Raw genomic sequence first — 19,912 nt, 5'->3', positions numbered from 1 at the left:
AGCCACTACTTACTCCTCAAAGAAAAGATTTTAGACTCTCCTCACTATGTAGGAGGAGCAGAGGGGAAAATTCCTTTCATGTACAAATGAGGGGGTATTTATAGCCAAGCATGAATCTGACCCTTGTGGTTGTTCAACTACCCTCATGACCACTTGACTTCCATGACTTTTCAAATTACTTAACTCTATGTTCAACAAGTGGGTCTCTTAGACTTTCGAGTTACATCACATTGATTGAAAACATAGCCCATATTGGAGATGTGGGTGACATGACTCATGAAATGACTCAACATGACAGTGCTGGTACATTTGTGATGCTATTGGAATGCATGTCGAGCTATAATGTTGTTGGGTGATGGATGTCTTCATGGTGTATCACATCTTCACCTCTGCATGGAGAAGTGCATAGAGTCTCTAATGGTCTTTGGCTCGCTTGATTAAGCTCTAGCATGTTGCTCCTTGCTTGCATGTTAGAACGATTGACAGCCTCATCTGTTCTTGAAGGTGCATGTTCGTCCGTTCATCTGTTGGTGAGCACATCCCTTCGAATGCATCGTTCATTCGTCCATTGGTGAAATTGTCCTTCTACATGTGCTCTATTCGTTCATCCCATTCATCGTCTTCCTATGTTTGTTGGTGTACCTGTACGTGCAGTCACTCATGACAAGACGACATCAAATCAAAAACCTCCTAGTCTACCATGACACATGATCAATTCAGATGCAGGTGATCAGGGGAGGTAGCAAGGTTGTGAAGCAGGATGAAAGCTTCGGGCACTACTGATGAAAACTCCATAAGAGTCATTGAGTGATGTAGATGGACAGTCTAAGTCGATAATGACTGTCTGTGTGGTCTGGCTTGGATGGAAGGCAAAATTACACAAATTTTGGGAGGGATCGTCTGGGTTGTAGGAAGGCAAGGTAGGCTGGATCTGCCTAGCTTCTTGAACGAGAGGGTATCGGGGGCTGGAAGGCCAAATTTGTGCAATTTTCTGGAGGAATAAGCTGAGCTGTAAGGGGGGTCAACAGGCAAGGATTGCGCATTTTTTGGGAGGATCTACCGGAGAGACTGGCAGCCAAAACTGTTCAATTCCTAGAGGGAATTGGCAGTTGGTTGCTGGGGTCACTGGTAGCCACAACTGCACAATTCCTAGAGGGAACTTGCAGTTGGTTGCCTAGTCACTCGCAGTGAAAACTACACAATTCTTGAAGGAATTGGTAGTCTGTTGTTAGGAGCTGCTAGCAAGGGAAATTGCACTGAGGTCGGTAGGTCGTCCTGCTGATCATCTCTGCGCAATTTCTGAGCTGATCGGACTGCTGGGTAGCAGAAGGCCTACTCATGAAAACTCCACAATTTCTAAGATGAGAAGTCGGTGGATTGTCGGGATGGCTAACTGGGAAAACTATTTAATTTCTGAGGGAGATAGAGATGGGAACTTGGTGTCTGTCTGACCTGTCTACACAATTTCGTTAGTCAACTGAGCAAGTAAGGTGAGTGGCCTTTGCACAATTTTTTAGGGGAGTCAACCTCGGGGTGAATGTTGAGTCCAGTTATCTATGTTCCAAGTATGAGAGTCTATTGAATCTCTTGCGGGCAGCACAACTTGGAAAGACTAGCTTGGTACTTTTGTGTTTTTCTAGTTGATATTCGATCGAGTCCAAAGCAATGTGATTGTCTATGTCTCAGAGTGGATTTTGGTCATCATAACTTCATAAAAAATGACTAAGTGTGTGAATGATCAAAGGGTGCATATGTGATCATACAAAACACACTCACATGAATTGATGACGAAACGACTCAAGAAATCTAGACACATGTTCAACATGACTAACTGATGGTGCAATCGACGAGTACGACACTCGTGATTAATCATTGATTGACCGTCACAATGCTTATGTGATAATGAATGTGACTCCATTTGTGATGCGATATATGCTTTCATAACAAACATAACAAATAGACACGAAGCGAAGACTTTGAGCATAACCAGAACATGGTGTCAAGCATGACTTCGACACTAGCATGTAGAAACTTGGGTGAAATGAACAAGCAAGGCAGATGCCAAGACTCACACGAGCTCATGGAGTGAACCTGAGGGTATGCAGCTATCAAGCACTTATATTTTTTGTAAAGAAGAAAGATGGAGCCCTAAGATTTTGCATTGATTATAGACAACTAAACAATGTGACCATAAATAATAGCTACCCATTACCAAGGATTGATGATCCCTTTGATTAGTGACAAGAGTAATAGTCTTGTCTAAGATTCACTTGAGGTAAGGATATCATCAAGTGCGGATCAAGGAGGAGGATATTCATAAAACAAATTTCAAGATAAGTTATGGGCACTATGAGTTTGTAGTGGAGTTGTTTGGTCTTTGATCCAGGTGGATATTGGTGGCCATCCACCTATTCATCCTAGACCCCCCAGTCAGTTTCATTTGTTTCCTTAATTGTAGCATAATTTACTATTTTTGGCATCCTTTTGGGTACTGAACTTCCGGAGCTATTTTGAGCCTCTAGACAACGTTTTTTTTTTTAAATTCCTCCCCCAAACACTATTCAAACCACATCAGCGGTGGTAGTCCTCATAAAGATCTTTCTGACAAGGTATCATATACGTCAAACAAAGATAATATGACCAAGTTATGACCTTGGGAAATTGGTTGCCCAACTATCCCCAACGGGGCCCATAAACTCTTGGTGTTACATCTCCTCGAGTTGCGGTTTTGGTTGTTTAGGATTTTCTCTTATTTTTCACTAATAAAAACGCCCTTGAGCCTCATTGTAACTCATTTAAGAGGCACATATCCACCACATCTCTTCTCAAAGATAAGATACCATCGCCCGAGCTATCTTATTTCCATTATGTTCATAAGCATAGTTCAGTATTTTATATTAATGAAAGAATGTGTTTTTCTGTTGCATCTCTGTGTTTATAATTATATCTTTAGGTTGTTACATTCCTGTTTAAGTTCAGATCATTGGTATCAGATCAGTCTGCTATTTATCTATTTTTGTTTGCATGTCCCCAACGAGGTTAGGCTATAATGAGTTTGGGCTTGATCTGGTTGAACCATTGTGGGATTAGCCTCGCAAAACCTGACAACCTCCCATGGCAGAAGAAAATAAAGACAAGGGGTCATGAGATCCTTTCAAAATGTTGCTCGAGGAAGCCCTCGAGCGAACGAGGGACACAATGATGAATAACTTTGCCCAGATCCTTCAATGGCTACCAACAGGTTATGCATCTACATCCATTAGCCTGTCTGTAGGTGCCACTCATTTTAAGGTACGGGTTAACTTCGATATTCGCATATTCGAAGGCCTGATAGATGCATATGTCATAGATAAATGGTTAAATATATTTTAAGGATATTTTTTAGTTCATGACTTCTCCAATTGGGAAAATATTATGTTTTCACTTCTCAAAGCCACCCCACACATCAAGGACTAGTGGGAAACCTACTAGGAACAAAAGGATGAGATTGAACCCTTGTTGTCTTTAGCTACACCCACTTGGAATTCTTTCCAAGAAGCCACCAAGGAACAATATTACCCTCTCGGCAGCTATGAAGATAAATACATAAAGTGGACCATGCTATGACAGGGAAGGGACTAAGATGTGTTAGAGTTCACAAATACTTTCCATACCCTTCGTACAAACTTGGGTATCAAGGATACTGAGCAGCATTTGGTGCTCAAGTACTATGGCTTTCTACACAAACAGATCCAAGATGAGATGGAGTTCTTGGACATTTCCTCGCTTGGTATGGCATATCAGTACACTGTAAAGATTCAGCAAAAGTTTAAACAGAAGAAGCGACACTTTGGATTTGTGAATCCAAAGCAAGGAAAAGGCACCCTAAACTACAGAACAAGGGACCAAGCCATGGCAGCGCTACCCAGGATAGCCCATCGAAGCTGCAAGAGAAGAACAACAACACGAAGATGGAGAAGGACACGGGAAAATGGTGTGAGTTCCATAAGAGCTCCACTCTCAATACAAGTGAGTGTTGGGCGAAGTAGTCACTGGTGGCCAACCTGAAGGCTTCTGAATCAGACGTAGGTTCCAATTATGAATCAGAACCTGATAAGGGGACTGACAAAGGGAAGCAGTTTAAACTTTTGCTGAATCTTTACAGTTGGGTCCCTATAATACTAGTGATTACCCCATTACTATTGTAGTTATACCCCTTATTTATATTGTTGTGCCCCTATTACCCCCATGTTGTTATTTCTGTGCCCCATAGAATCCCTCTATTGTTAGTTTTGTGGCTTTATATTATTATTGTTAGGTCGGCTGGATTATATTGTGACTCCTTAGACTCCCATATATAGAAAGGAGGTTTTGTCATTTGTATCATCCAAGAATTGTTCATTTATGTAATGTAAAGGAGGTTTCCCCCTCGAAGAGGCTGAATTCTAAGGCGTTGACCTATCTTTTCTATCTTTTCTTGAGCTGGTTTCATCACAATTGGTATCAAAGCTTTGGATTCTAGGGTTTCGCTACTCCAAACAGGTCATCGTGGAATTTTCGCTATAACTTTTTTTCTGTGATGTTTCAGAAGTCTCAAAAAAAACCCGTTTGAGAAGAAATCACGCTGAACCATGGGTCCGAATTTCAGAGCTTTTCGCGTGATATTTGCGGAGATATGATCCGAGGAAGTTGGTCTTTTTGCAGACTCTTGAATTACATTCAAAACAGGTGACCTGGGGGAAATCGTCATAACTTTCTCTTTGGGGATCAGATTGAATTTTTGTAAGAAGGTACAGAAAGAGGACGGATTGTAGTTTCTTGTATGCTTTTTTCAGATTCAAAGGTTGAAACAGTGACTCGTGGCACATCGTACAATTTCGCTCTACTGAACTAGACTAAAAGCAAATCACTGTGGGAGATTTCACATAACTCGTCCTTGGAGAATCCAATTTGGGTCAGACTTGTGGCATTGGAAAGAGGACGCAGAATGCTACTACAGGTTGCAATTTTAGAACTGGATGATCCGAAATTACAGAGATACATCAGATTGAATATCAGGCTTCTATAAAGTGAAAAAAGGTGTGTAGTTTTTTTTAAAATTTTGTGTAAGCTTGGTTTAATGGAATTCAAAGGGCAGAGTAAAGCATTATTATCGGTAACTGATGCCCCGAGGAAAGAAAATGCAAACACCTAGTAAGGAACCTGAAAGCTCTAGCATGACTCATGAAGAAGAGGAAGAAATGCTACATGATATATCAAAATTACAAGAACAAGTGCAACAAATGTCACGCTCACAAAAGCTAACAGAAGCTAAGATAAGTGGTGTGGAATCTAAGATAAATGGCATGTAATCTAAGATAAATGACATGGAATCTAAGATAAAGGGCATGGAAGCTAAGATGGATGATTTGAAGACAGATTTGAAGACAGACATGGCAGCTTGGAAGATAGATTTGACAAATTTTCTACAAGAAATACTTACTAATGGTGAAAAGGTTGTAAAGGAAACTCATGATGTGAACAAAAGTAATGTTAATCATGATTCCATAGACGCTAATGTTGGATCGAAGACCCACCATATTCCAAAAATCAATATGAGGAAGTTTGATGGCAAGGATCCCGCCACATGGATATTACAGATGGAGCAGTTCTTCGATCTCAATAATGTGCAAAACACACAAAAGGTACGTATGGAAACTGTATACTTGGAACCAAATCAGTTTGTATGGTATCAATGGCTTTGCTCTCATAAAAAATTTATCACTTGGGCAATTTTTACGGAAGAATTGATAGCACATTATGAAGATACAAAAAGAAACACTTTTTTTAGCCAATTGATAAGTCTCAAACAAAAGGGTTCAGTAATGGAGCACATTGAGGAGTTCCAAAAATTGAACATAAGGGTAAAAGATATTCCAGAGTAGCATAGGATTGATGTGTTCATAGGGTCTTTAAAGGATAATATCCAACATGATGTTCGCCTTTGGGAACCTGATTCATTAGAGAAGGCATTCAGGTTAGCAAGAAAAATGGAAAGCAAAATTATGGCAACCAGGAAGCATACCACTCACAACTATAAAGACAGAAGTGTTGTTGCCCCTATTCTTCCACAACCTGTAAGTTTGACACCACAACAATTGGAAGAAAAAAGAGAAAAAGGGCTTTGTTACAGTTGTGATAGCAAATACACTAAAGGTCATAAGTGTGCTGAGAAGAAATTATTCTACATAGATTGTGAAGAGGAAGAAGAAAAGGAGCAAGAAAGGTCAAAAGAAGAAGATATACTCTCGGAACAAAGCCTAGATGAAGAACAAATAAATCTGACCATATCTTGTAATGCATTGGTGGGAATTACCACTCCTCAAACCATCAAGATAGAAGGACAAATCAAGAAGAAAAAAGTAATAGTGTTGATTGATTCAGGAAGCACCCACAATTTTATTCATTGTAGGGTAGCAAAAGAATTGAATTGCTTCCTATATCCAGCACCAGAGTGTCAAGTGATGATTGCAAATGGAGGAACAATAAATTGCTCTAGAAGGTGCCATAATATCAAGCTATCCATGGGAGAATATGTATTGACTAGCCCAATGCTTTCCATTCCAATGGGAGGTGCTGATGTTGTACTAGGAGTCCAATGGCTACAATCCTTGGGTACAATAGCTTTTAATTTTCAAGAACTTTTCATCAAATTTTCTATGGAAGGAAAGGAAGTTGAATTAAGGGGTATTGTAGGGAAACCAGGAAAGATAATCAGCTCTAATGGTATGACAAAGCTTCTAAAAAAGGAGCAAAGAGGTGTAATTGCACAATTATGTTCGCTAGATGTTTCCACATCGGAATCATCTATTTCTCCAGATCTCCAAAAAGTCCTGGACAATCATTCCAAGGTATTTGAGACTCCCAAAGGTCTCCCACCTATGTGTGATCATGATCATGCTATTCATCTGATTCCAGGAAGTGTTCCTCCAAACATCAGGCCGTACAGATATCCCTATGTCCAAAAAAGTGAAATTGAACGTATGGTTGCAGAAATGCTAGAGGCTGGTATAATTCAACCAAGTCAAAGTTCTTTCTCTGCTCCAGTAGTATTGGTGCACAAGAAGGATGGATCATGGCGCATGTGTCCGGATTATAGGGAGCTCAACAAGCTCACTATTAAAGATAAGTTCCCCATTCCTGTCATTGATGAATTACTGGATGAATTGCATGGATCAAATTACTTCACCAAGTTGGATCTTCGTTCGGGATATCATCAAATCAGAATGAAGATTGAAAACATTCTGAAAACGGCATTTAGAACTCATGAGGGTCATTATGAATTTTTGGTCATGCCTTTTGGCCTTACTAATGCACCTTCAACATTTCAAGGTTTGATGAATTCAATTTTCAAACCATTCCTTAGAAAATTTGTGTTAGTATTTTTTGATGATATACTAATCTACAACAAGTCTTGGAAGGATCATGTTGAACATGTTGACAGGGTGCTACAACTATTGGAGGAGAAACAATTATATGCAAAAAGATCAAAATGTTTCTTTGGAGTCCAGGAGGTGGAATATTTGGGTCATATTGTATCTCATGAAGGAGTTAAGGTAGACCCTAGCAAAATTAAAGCCATTAAGGAATGGAAAATCCCCACATCCATAAAGCATCTGCGAGGATTTCTTGGGTTGACAGGGTATTATCGCAAGTTTGTTAAGAATTATGGGAGAATAGTAGCACCTCTAACAACATTATTGAAGAAAGATGCATTTTCATGGACTCCGGAAGCAACAAAAGCCTTTGAAAATCTTAAAGAGGCAATGTGCCAAGCACCGGTCTTAGCTACACCGGACTTCACAAAAACCTTTATTGTGGAATGTGATGCTTTAGGAAATGGAATTGGTGTTGTTCTAATGCAAGATGAAAGACCCATTGCTTTTGAAAGTCGTCCAATCAAGGGAAAGTTTTAAAGCAAAGCTATTTATGAGAAGGAAATGTTGGCAATACTCCATGCACTTAAGAAATGGCGACCCTACCTAATGGGAAGACACTTCAAGGTAAAAATAGATCATGATAGCCTTAAATACTTTTTAGAACAAAGATTATCCTCTGAAGAGCAACAAAAGTGGGTCACAAAGATGTTGGGTTATGACTTTGAAATCATCTACAAAAAAGGGAAGCAAAATGTGGTGGCAGATGCACTCTCAAGAAAGGATGAGGATGTGGAAGCATTGTTGTGCGCCATTTCTATTATCCAACCAGATTGGATAAATGAAGCAAGGGAGGAATGGAAGAATGATGAAGAAGTGTGGGCACTTATTCGAAAGCTACAACAAGATTCCAGTACGTCCGATACATTTAGCTGGAAAAATGATTCATTATGGTACAAAGATCACTTATACCTCTGTAAGAATTCCCAGCTAAAACAAAAGATTCTTATGGAATTGCACACTTCTCCCTTAGGAGGGCACTCGGGATTTCTAAAAACTTACCACAGGGTTAAGAAGGAATTTTTTTGGGATGGCCTTAAATCAGATATTCAAAAGTTTGTGGTGGAATGTTTGGTTTGCCAACAAAATAAAGTTGAAACAATTAAGACACCGGGTCTATTACAACCTTTATCCATTCCAAGCCAACGTTGGGAGGAGGTTTCAATGGATTTTATCACAGGTTTACCCAAGTGTGAGGGAAAGAGTGTCATCATGGTGGTAGTTGACTAACTTACCAAGTATGCACATTTTTGTGCATTATCACATCCATTTAAATCCAGTATGATTTCTACTGCATTTATGGAAACAATTCAGAAGCTACATGGAAACCCAAAAATTATTGTAAGTGACAGAGATCCCATTTTCACTGGAAATTTTTGGACAGAATTATTTTCTTGTCTTGGTACTCAGTTAGCTCATAGCTAATCTTATCATCCTCAATCTGATGGGCAAACTGAGATAGTAAACAAATGTTTGGAAGGATATCTTCGTTGCTTTGTATCTGATAAACAGACACAATGGGTCAAATGGTTGCCTTTGGTTGAATGGTGGTATAACACTTCCTTCCATAGAGCAACAAAAATGACCCCATTTATGGCACTTTATGGGTATCAACCACCATCCATCACATCATATTTAAGAGAAAATTCTAAGGTTCAGGCAGTGGAACATCACATCGAACATCAACAACAAGTCCTCCAACTCCTAAAGGATAACCTTGTGTTGCCACAGAATAGAATGAAACAACAAGCAGATCAACATCGCAGTGAAAGAAGTTTTGATGTAGGTGATTGGGTATTCCTACAGCTACAACCATATAAGCAAATGTCCCTAAAGCAAGCTAAGAAGGATAATAAATTATCACCAAAGTATTATGGTTCGTACAAGGTGTTGCAAAAGATTGGTACTATGGCATACAAATTGGAGCTTCCTGCAGCTTCTCGATTGCACCCAGTTTTCCATGTTTCATGTTTAAAGAAGGTTATAGGCGACAAGCTCCCAGTGTAAACAATATTGCCAGAACTTGATGAGGAAGGAAAAATTATATTGGAACCAGAAGCAGTCACAGAAACAAGAACTCGACAGCTACGAAATCGGTCAATTTCAGAGTATCTTATCAAGTGGAAGAACTTATCCGCTGAAGATTCCACATGGGAGGATGAGAATTTTATGCAGAAGTATCCAGAACTACTCAAGCGTTGAGGACAACACCTTTTTGAAGGAGAGGGGCATGTTGGGTCCCTATAATACTATTGATTACCCCATTACTATTGTAGTTATACCCCTTATTTATATTGTTGTGCCCCTATTACCCCCATGTTGTTATTTCTGTGCCCCATAGAATCCCTCTATTGTTATTTTTGTGGCTTTATATTATTATTGTTAGGTCAGCTGGATTATATTGTGACTCCTTAGACTCCTATATATAGAAAGGAGGTTTTGTCATTTGTATCATCCAAGAATTGTTCATTTATGTAATGTAAAGGACGTTGCCCCCTCGAAGAGGCTGAATTCTAAGGCGTTGATCTATCTTTTCTATCTTTTCTTGAGCTGGTTTCATAACATAAAGATTCAGCAAAAGTTTAAATAGAAGAAGCGACACTTTGGATTTGTGAATCCAAAGCAAGGAAAAGGCACCCTAAAATACATAACAAGGGACCAAGCCATGGCGGCGCTACCCAGTATAGCCCACCGAAGCTGCAAGAAAAGAACAACAACACGAAGATGGAGAAGGACACGGGAAAATGGTGTGAGTTCCATAAAAGCTCCACTCTCCATAAGAGCAGTCACTGGTGGCCAACTTGAAGGCTTCCGAATCAGACACAGGTTCCAATTATGAATCAGAACCTGATAAGTGGACTGACAAAGGGAAGCAATTTTTTTATCTGGAGCCAAGTGCCACTGTGACCCCCATAAAGATCCAGAAAATTAAGCCTAAATACCTAGAGGAGGAGGAATGCCTCTCCCACTCATTGATGTGGGTGAAGGGTTCTCTGTTGCAGTTAATTATCGACAGCAGGAGCCAAAAGAACCTCATTTCAGTAGAACTTGTGAAGCGGATGGGCCTAAAGACCACAACACATAAACAACTGTACAACATCGGGTGGCTTCAATAACGACAAGATCTTTATGTCAGCCAACACTGTCAGCTTCCCTACACCATCAAACCCTTCACAGATGAGGTATTGTGGGACATTTCGCCTCTTGAAGTTTCTGATGTATTGTTAGGAAAACCATATCTATGGAGGAAACATGTCGTATATGAGTCTATACCTCACTCTGTGATTATTACTTTGGCTAATAAGCTTTACAAGATACTAGAGGTAGCCCCGCCTATTGCAATCTCTTTGATCACTGCAAAGAAATGTAGTAAGATCATTTCTCATACAAAGAAATTTGTCTTACTTATGATTCCCCACCAAGGCACGAAGAAGGTTATGGCCACAGCTTCGAGTCAAGGCTCCTCTGCATAGCAACAATGGATGGAGAAGGTAGTGGAGGAGTACAGAGATATTTTTGCCTCCCCCACAGGGGTACCTCTGCACTATCAGGTCAAGCACTCCATCGATCTGACCTTGCGTGTGACGTTGCCCAATGGATCAATTTATTGAGACTCTATTCTGGACAACGATGAGATCAAGAGGCATATTCAATAACTACTAGAGAAAGGGCACGTTAGTCCAAGCTCATCATCATGTGGCAGCCTGACTGTATTAGTACAAAACAAGGATGGGACCTGGAGGCTCTTTATTGACTATCGGGTGCTAAACAAGATCACTCTTGGGAATAGGTACCCAATCCCATGGATTGATGACATTCTAGACCAACTCATGGGGGCTAAATATATCAACAAGATTGACTTGAAGTAAGGTTATCACCAGGTGCTTATCGAATGCTGTGATGTCTAGAAGACTTCCTTCAAATCCAAGGAGGGACTTTTCGAATGATTGGTCATGTCATTCGAATTGAGGAATGCCTCTACATGCTTCATGAGACTGATGGACAACATCTTGCTTCCCTTCATTAAACGAATTCATGGTGTTATATTTAGATGACATCTTGATCTTCCGCCAAAGTTGGGAAGAGAACCTCCACCATATTCGACAAGTCCTTCGAACCCCTCAACAACACAAGTTGTGTGCTAAATTTGAGAAATTCACCTTTGGCCTCAGCCATGTTAAATATCTAGGGTACATCATTGATCAGCGAGGTGTACATGTGGACCCAACCAAGATACAAGTCATTCAGGATTGACTAGCCCCAACCACTCTAACAGAGCTCCGCAGCTTTTTGGGTCTTGCCAATTTCTACCGTAGGTTTGTGTTGGGGTTCTCTCATACCACTTTCACTTTAAGTCAAGTCACCAAGGGCAGAGTGAAAGCAAGGTTCTTTTGGTCGGAAACCCAACAGTGAGTGTTCTTTGAGTTAAAGAATCACCTCTATTTTGTACTAGTGCTCACATTACCAGACTTGCAACAACCATTTGAGATTGAGACATATGCTTTCAACTATGTTATTGGTGTTGTTCTTACTCAACATGGGAATGCAGTGGCTTACCATAGTGAGACACTTTCAGAGACAATCAGAAAGTACCCCAATTAGGATAGAGAAATGTATTCCATTATGCAAGTCTGTTGTCAATTGAAGCATGACATTCCGGGGAAGGAAATAGTCATCCACATAGACCACTTTCCTCTACAGTTCATACAAACACAAGGGAAGTTGAAAAATGATCACCATTAAAAATGGTCCACCTATCTACAACATTTCCATTTGAACGTTAAGTATAAGAAGGCCATCACTAATAATGTCACTGATTGCCTCACCCCAACCACTAGTTATGCCTCTAATTATTGTGCTTGACTCCAGTGCGCATGAGACATCGGGGTGGCCACATCTTGACAAGAGCGATCCAGAATTCGATAGCATATACCAGACATTCCTGGAAGGGAAGAGAGTTCCAGATTTTCAACTTAAGGATGCACTGTTATGCCTCTTGGGACACATGTGTTCCTTGAAGTGTGTGTGCTAAGATGATTTGGGAGGCGCACTACAGTCAGGTTCCTGGACATTTCAGAGTAGAGAAAATAATGGCGATATTGGAGAAGTATTTTTATTGGACGAAACTTTGTGAGGATGTTCGGAAGTACATTAGATCCTGCACCACCTACTCCATTCCCAGACCAACCCTCAAGAAGCAGGGCCTGTATATTCGTCTACCTACTCCTAGTCGGCCTTGGGATTTTGTCTCCATGGATTATATGTCGGGCCTTCCTTCTACTAAGCATGGCAGTGATTGTCTTTTCTTGGTCGTTGGCACATTCTCTAAGATGGCCATCATGGCAGCCTGTAAGAAGAGTATCATAGTAGAGGCCCCTGCAAAGCTCTTCTTTGAGCGAGTGTGGGTACACTTGGGGATCCCACAGTCCATTATCTGAGATCCGGACAGTAGATTCCTAAGTGCATTTTGGTCAAGTCTTTGGTCAATGCTGGATACAAAACTTACTAAGTCCACGACTTTCCATCCTGAAACTGATGGCCAAACATAGGTTGTCAATGGGATGATTGTACACATTTTGTGCATGTACAACTTAAAGCATCCATACACATGTGATGAAAGCCTCCCCTATATCCAACACAAGTGTTAGAGTCGGTCTGGTCAGCCCTCCGTCAGAGATCAAAGCTCTTTGTGCATTTCAATTTTAGGTGTCCCGCTCCATCCACTAAACTGTATTTCACTAGGGACATGTCATGATCTGATGGAGGAAGTCATGCTACTGATTTTCCCTCATGTTTGGCCTCTGTTGGTTCAGGTCTTGATCCACAATCACTGAAATTCATGATAGCCAAGGTTTGGTCATATTGCAGGTCAAAGTCCTTTTTATTGCTGGGTCTAGGAAATCATCCATGTGGTTTTTGAAAAACATGTCCAGAATAAAGTCATGTAGGCCAGAGGGAGATCTTATACACCTACAGTGCAGAAAGATTCATCATCACCGCAAGAGACATCGACTCTCCTTCAAAACTCTGTTTTGAAGAAAAGTCAAACAAGGTCAACTATGACAAAATTTTCCAAAAAATCGATAGTTGACATTTTTAGATGTAGTCATGGATTTCAAAGCCAGAGGCCCAGTCACACAGTCCCCGCAAAGAAATGCCGAAAATTTTATCATGAGAGCCAAATTTTCAAAGAAAAAGGAAAAACAAAGTGTTTTAAAAGTCAATTAAAAGTGAAAAACTCAAACATTGGAAAGTGGGTTTTAAAAGAGGAAAAAATTAAACCCAAATCTCTCAAAGCCTATATATATTTGTTTTTACCCAAGACTAAGTCATTGTGTTATGAAAAAGCTTGAAAGAGGCATTGTTGAAGAAAAGAGAGCTAAAGAGGATGAATTCAAGTAAGGAGGGTGGATTGATAGGTGGCGCGGCGCACACACCAGGGAGCGCGCCACACACAGAAGGCGCGACGTATTGGCAGCCATCTCGCAGTGCAAAATCCACAAGGGCGCGACGCACTGAGGGCACGCGGCGCACTGGGCTTGGCACACGACGCACACAGCCAGGGGCATAAAAACAGTCCCAAACCATTTCAAATCTTTGTGAAAGCTATCAAATCACGAGGTAGGCCTTATGACACCTCTTCTCCATCAATTTGGGCAATGTTTAGCTGTTTGTAAGATGTCTGAAAGGTATCCAAAAGCACAATGGCCTTCCATGAAAAAAGCAACAAGAAAGACGGTTGATGGGGTTGCCAGATTGTAATGATTAGCACCAAGGTCACTTTCCTCCCCTTGTCCCGTCACCCCTCATCATTTTCACCTCCATTCCTCCTTGTCTCCCAAGCAAACCACCTAAAATCCCCCTAAAACTCCCTCCCCTATTTTTCAAACAAAAATTGTGTCGTTTGACTGCACGTGGCGCACACACAATGTGGCACGGCGCACTGGAATCTCGGCCACAGTGTTAACATTACACTGGCGCGGCGCATACCCGGCACATGGCACACTGGGCAAAGCGCGCGGCGCACAGGCCTGTGAGCCTAAAAAAGCCACGAAATCGCACATTTTTTTTGAAATTGGCTCTCATCATTCCAAAAGTGGCCCTAGACACCTTCACCACTGATCCTAAGCTCAAAGAAAAATATGATGTTGGTGACCATGAAATCAAAAGCAAACTTTTATTAAGCAAACACAAAAATGAGACAAAAAGGGTAAAAAAGCTAGGGTTTTGCTATAGTAACTTGATTGTTAAATATGCTCCTACCCTATCTCTATCTGCTAAATTCCCCTAGAGCATTTTCCCCTAATAGTTACCCTAGCTACATTGCAATCATATCCCTGGGTCCCCTTTACTCATATAACTCAAAAGTTCCTTAAACCTACCCCATCAAAAACACACCCCAAACACTCCCAAATCCCTGATAAATTTCCCCTTTAAACCCCTATTCTTGTTTTCATCATTCCCCTCCTAACACTCCCCTGTTTTATTGTCCCCTTGGTAACAAATTTTCAGATCATTCATCAATGTCATTGAATCCAAAGGTCAGCATTAAACTCAGGGTACAAGCAGCAGTGATGACATCAGAAAATTGATCAGATTATGAGGGGGATACACATAGTGACACATCTTCAGTACAGAGGGCCCATAGGAGACATCATCGGAGTGAAAGACATGTCAGAGATGAGCCCAACACCCTCACAGAGCTACAGGCATGCCCACTTGCCATGTCTTGTTTCCAGCACTTGGCATGTTATGAATTTTGCCAAAGGGTGGCAAATATCATAGTACATCATCAGTTGGCCCGCCTTTTTGCACTTCATCTATAGGGAGGCAAATCTGTCTTGGCTGGGGTCACTTTCACCTTGACACCGGAGGCTATATTAGTGGAAACATGGATAGCTAATGTTGGGGAGCAGTGGCATAAGAAAAAGAAGGTGGAAAGGCATCACTATGAGCCTTACATCAAGAACAACTGCTTGAGCCAACTCACTAGGGGTTTTCCATTCATATTTTTGAGGGATGAGTATGCCCCACTCATGAGATTGATCATGAAGTATTTCAGTTGCGAGGGGAAGTTTTCTCGCCTTTATGCCTACCACATCCGCTTGCTCATGCACTTCACCAAGGTGAAGATGATGAGCCTCCCATTTTTCATCTGCAACAACATTGAGAAGATGAAGAAATTCATGCAGCGCAAGACCCCATGACAGTAGCTAAACAATTTCTATCATTTTTCTCATCCGGATTTTGGTGGACCATCAGTTGGGATTGCAGGGTATTGCTTGGGAGGACTTCATCTCTCGTGATTTCTTCAGCGCTCCACCGGCGACATCAGAGGCAGAACATGAGGTGGGAGGTCCTTCACATTAGGCTGAGCATGAGCTGGGAAGTCCTTTACATCAGTTTGAGCATGATACAAGAGGTCCTTCACATCAGTTTGATAGCCCACCATGCCAGTATACATCACATATCAGAGAGGTTATCCGAAAGGCACCAGACCTTGGTTTGTAGCAGCAAAGCGAGTGTTATCTCCACCTGGGGTGGAAGGGGCCTCGCTTCCTACATTGACGACACAGGTATAGGACAAGGGAAAGAAGCCCAAGCACGAGGAGGGGCCTTCAGGTGTGCCATCAGGTGAGCAAACGATTGAGTTTTTTCTCCTCCAGGATGGTAAGCCAGATGCAAAACCCACCAATTAGGAGCTTATAAAGATCATCAAAGAGCAGCAATCAGAGATTGAAGACTTGACCATTGATCTACAAAGGGCCAATTGGAACATGAACTACCTGGAGTAGAGAAACAAACAACTTGAGGACCAATAGACGATCATGGAGCTGCAGAACATCTGGGAGCAGCGCCAAGTTGCTCAAAGAAGAAGGGTTCCGCTCACCTCTTTGGAGCAAGAAATCAATGAAGACCGGGAGTCCTACCTTGAGAGGGTCAACATGCACTTGGAGCAGTAGTTGGAGAAAGAAAACAGTGAGAAAGACATGCCGAGGCGCATGACTCATGACTACGAGGCCCGAAACATGAGTTCCAAGGCAAGAATCAGGAGCCTAAAGGCAAAATTGAGCAAAGCGACAAAAGAGGCAAAGGAGGCAAAGGAGCAAGATCGGCTTCGAATCTTGGTTGAGGCTTCCTTGGCCCAGCAAAGCACTTCATAGGGAACCTCCAGCCCAAATTTCGAGGAATTTGGGCAAATTTTGGTCATAGGAAAATTTTTTGGGCACAAAACAGGAAATTTCTCCCTGTGCGTCGCGCCACTGGCGCGACGCTAAAAATATAGAACTCAGATCGAGCAATAGCTTGCATATTTGGATTCAACATCAATAAATATGTCTACTGGTGTCCGGGCAAGAAATTTTGACAAGTTTTGGGTCTCCTGAAAGTCAAAAAACACCCAAAAATGGCCTCTCTGCCACTTTTTGGACACACAGAAAGCAGTCTTGGGAGAATGAAATTTTGGAGGGGAAAATGAGCTTCAAATTCAGAAATTCTAGTTGAGTTAGAAAGTAGACAGGATAGGATTTCCAACAAGCCCACTTGGTCACATTTTAGACATCTATAAGTTCCCCAAAACAGGCTCCAAAGTGGCGCGATGCACAGGGAATTTGGCGCGGCGCACAGGGGAAAAAACTGCCAAATTGCTCCCGTTTCACGAAATTTCGGGTCGCGACTTCTCCAAGTGGGCCTGGTCATTTACTCTTCAGTTTTTTGGCACCAAGGGAGGATTTTAAAGGATTTTCTCTCCAGGTGGGCATCTATCCAAGTGGAAAAAGAATGCAAAGGGTCACCACAACCAAATGTCATGCTTGAGAGCACTACACCTGTAGCTGATGGTTGGCTCTCCATCTCCTTTTCGAAATTATTTGAGTAACTTCCCAACCCCTGGGCGTTCCATCTCTTCTCTACACTTTCTATATATTGTAAGCAAGTTATTTGCAAAGGGTTTGTTGGCTTGTAACTTCTGGGAGACTGTGGGAAAGAAACTCTGTTTCTGCACTGTGTATATTTGACAGAGGATTAATTTAAGGCAGCGGCTATGTTTCATGAGATTCTTGTGGTTGTGAGAGTAGAAAATGTGTTCTTATGTTCCATATGCATCTTGTTATGTTCCATAATTCATTTCATGTTTCATTTCAGTGAAATTTTCTAAGTGAGATTAGGTAGAATTCAATTTATATTGCTCTGCCTGTGGGAAAATTTCATGTGCAGTGTTATTCTTCTGTTGAAAAGGATTCATGTGACCATGCCCTTTTCACTATCTTCGGCAATCTTTCCATTCCGCGTCACCTTAAGTTGAAATTGCTGCGCTTCCCGCCTACCTTGCCTCACGTAATAATCTGTGCCTTCATTCTCAATTCTTTGTTCTTTGCTAAGCGCCTGTCCCATATACATCCCAGAAGCTCGGCCACTTTCAAAAATCTTTTCCAAAATCCTTTTCACTTACTAGCCTAAGGTAAATATCGCATTGCAAGTCATCTCCCTCCATTTTGCCTATCCATTCGCTGAGCGTGACTCGAAGAGAGCCCTCTCCTGCTCTGGTAGGGCTAGCTACCAGACTGAGCGTGGTTTGTGGTTACCCTAATTTTTGCCTTCCTTCAGCCTGAGGCAGATTTAGGTGATAACATAGTGGCGACTCCACTGGGGATGGCTAAGTTGAAAATCAAATCCCCTTGTTTCATAAGAATTCTAGGCTCCCGGATGATGAGCTTAGGATTGGAAAGGCTGAGTAAATTGGTTGTGTCCCGTAATTCCTCTCAATATCACGCTGGCTTCAAGACGATATACCAGAGTGAATCCGGACCCAAACCCTCCTCACATTTACGAAAATCCAAATTTGATCCCAAGACTCTTTCGTCAAGAAAGCACCATAACCCTCGTGTTCAAATCCTCTTCATGTCCTGATATTCTTGAGTATCTTGAAGAGCTTGAGTTCGATGAATGGTTTGAGATATCATTGTTTGAATCTAAATCCGAAAAGGCTGTTGATTACATCATCCCCGATCCGCAATTTCTTATAGACCTTGAGACGGAAAGAGCTAACAGATTAATCGATAACTACATTGCCACACAACCCCAAACTCCAAGTGCAAGCCCCTTGCAAACTGTGCACACTCCTCCAACACCTCCAAGGCCAAATCCACCAAGAATGATGGCTGCCCGTTTGGCTCCTCTTGTTCTTCCCCAAGTCCTAGATGACATGCCAAATGAATATCAAAGTAAAATCGTGTTTTTTGGTGGCACTCCTAATAGTATTACAACTCAACAACATGTGGATAAAATGGAAGATTTCTATGAACTTCATGAGATCGATGCGGAGAACGTGGCAATGAGGCTCTTTGTACAAACATTTGCAGTTGATGTGAGGAAATGGTTCAGAGGTTTGACGGCTGCAAGTATCACTACCTTGGTGGAGCTACAAAGACAATTTTTGAACAGGTGGGAAGTCAAAAAGAACCCCTTCAAATTTGTCCGAGTATGAAAAAATCAAGCGGAATGCTGGTGAGTTAGTCCAAAATTATTGTGTTAGATTCAATGCAGTCTATAATGATATCCCAGACCATCTAAAGCCACCAGTGGGACTAGCAATGATGAAGTTTCTGGATGGTTTTGATGCTGACATGGCGTACCAATTGAGAGAGAGAGAACCGACTACAATGGAAGATATGCAGAAAATTGCAGTCATCGTTGAGGCTAACGTGCTGTCCAAAAGAGCAAGAGCGAAAGCAGAGAAGAAAACCATGGTAAAATAAGAATCTTCTTCAATGGATCGGCTGCTCAAGAAGGTAGAACAGATGCTTGAAAGGGTAAAACTTGACAAGCCGGAGCCATAGGTTAGGAATCCTAACTTTCGTGGCCAACAGCAGCCACAATATAGGATAAGACGAAGAGATCAGCGGAGTCAAGAGCAGACAGCACAACAACCGATACAAACACCTTTGCAGCAGAATTTTATACATGGACAGGAATCAGATGAGGAAGGGAATGAAATAGCCGAGGAAAACCATCTTTTTACTCCAGATGAGCTGCCTACTTACATCACCGAAGAAGAAGAATGTGTAGTGAACTCAGCTACACACCAAGACACTGATTTTATCCTAGATAACGAAATCGTGTTGGAAGAAGAGTCAGAAGAATATTAAAAGGGGTATATGAATGCTTTGTCCACACAACAACAACGATATTCCCTTTGAAACAAAGATGTACCGGCTAAACAAATTCAGAAAAAGAAGGAGGATGAAACAACAAAGAAAGATCTATCAGCGATGCAAAGAAAGGGAAAGGAGGTGGTCGTTCCGAAGAGCAGCAAATTGAAATCAGCAGAACAATCACAGCAACCGACCATCTCACAAGACAAGGAAAGGAAAGAGATCCCAGTCAAAGAGGTAGAAAGAACTCTCGCTTTCAGCCTAGAGAATGAGATTTCTAAGCTAAAGGTATCCATCCCTATCACT

The sequence above is a fragment of the Pinus tabuliformis genome, chromosome 8 (assembly GCF_031772625.1).
Source record: "Pinus tabuliformis cultivar Carrire ecotype Pingquan chromosome 8, CPIR1, whole genome shotgun sequence".
In the NCBI taxonomy this organism is placed as follows: domain Eukaryota; kingdom Viridiplantae; phylum Streptophyta; class Pinopsida; order Pinales; family Pinaceae; genus Pinus; species Pinus tabuliformis.
This window is presented reverse-complemented; position numbering follows the sequence as displayed.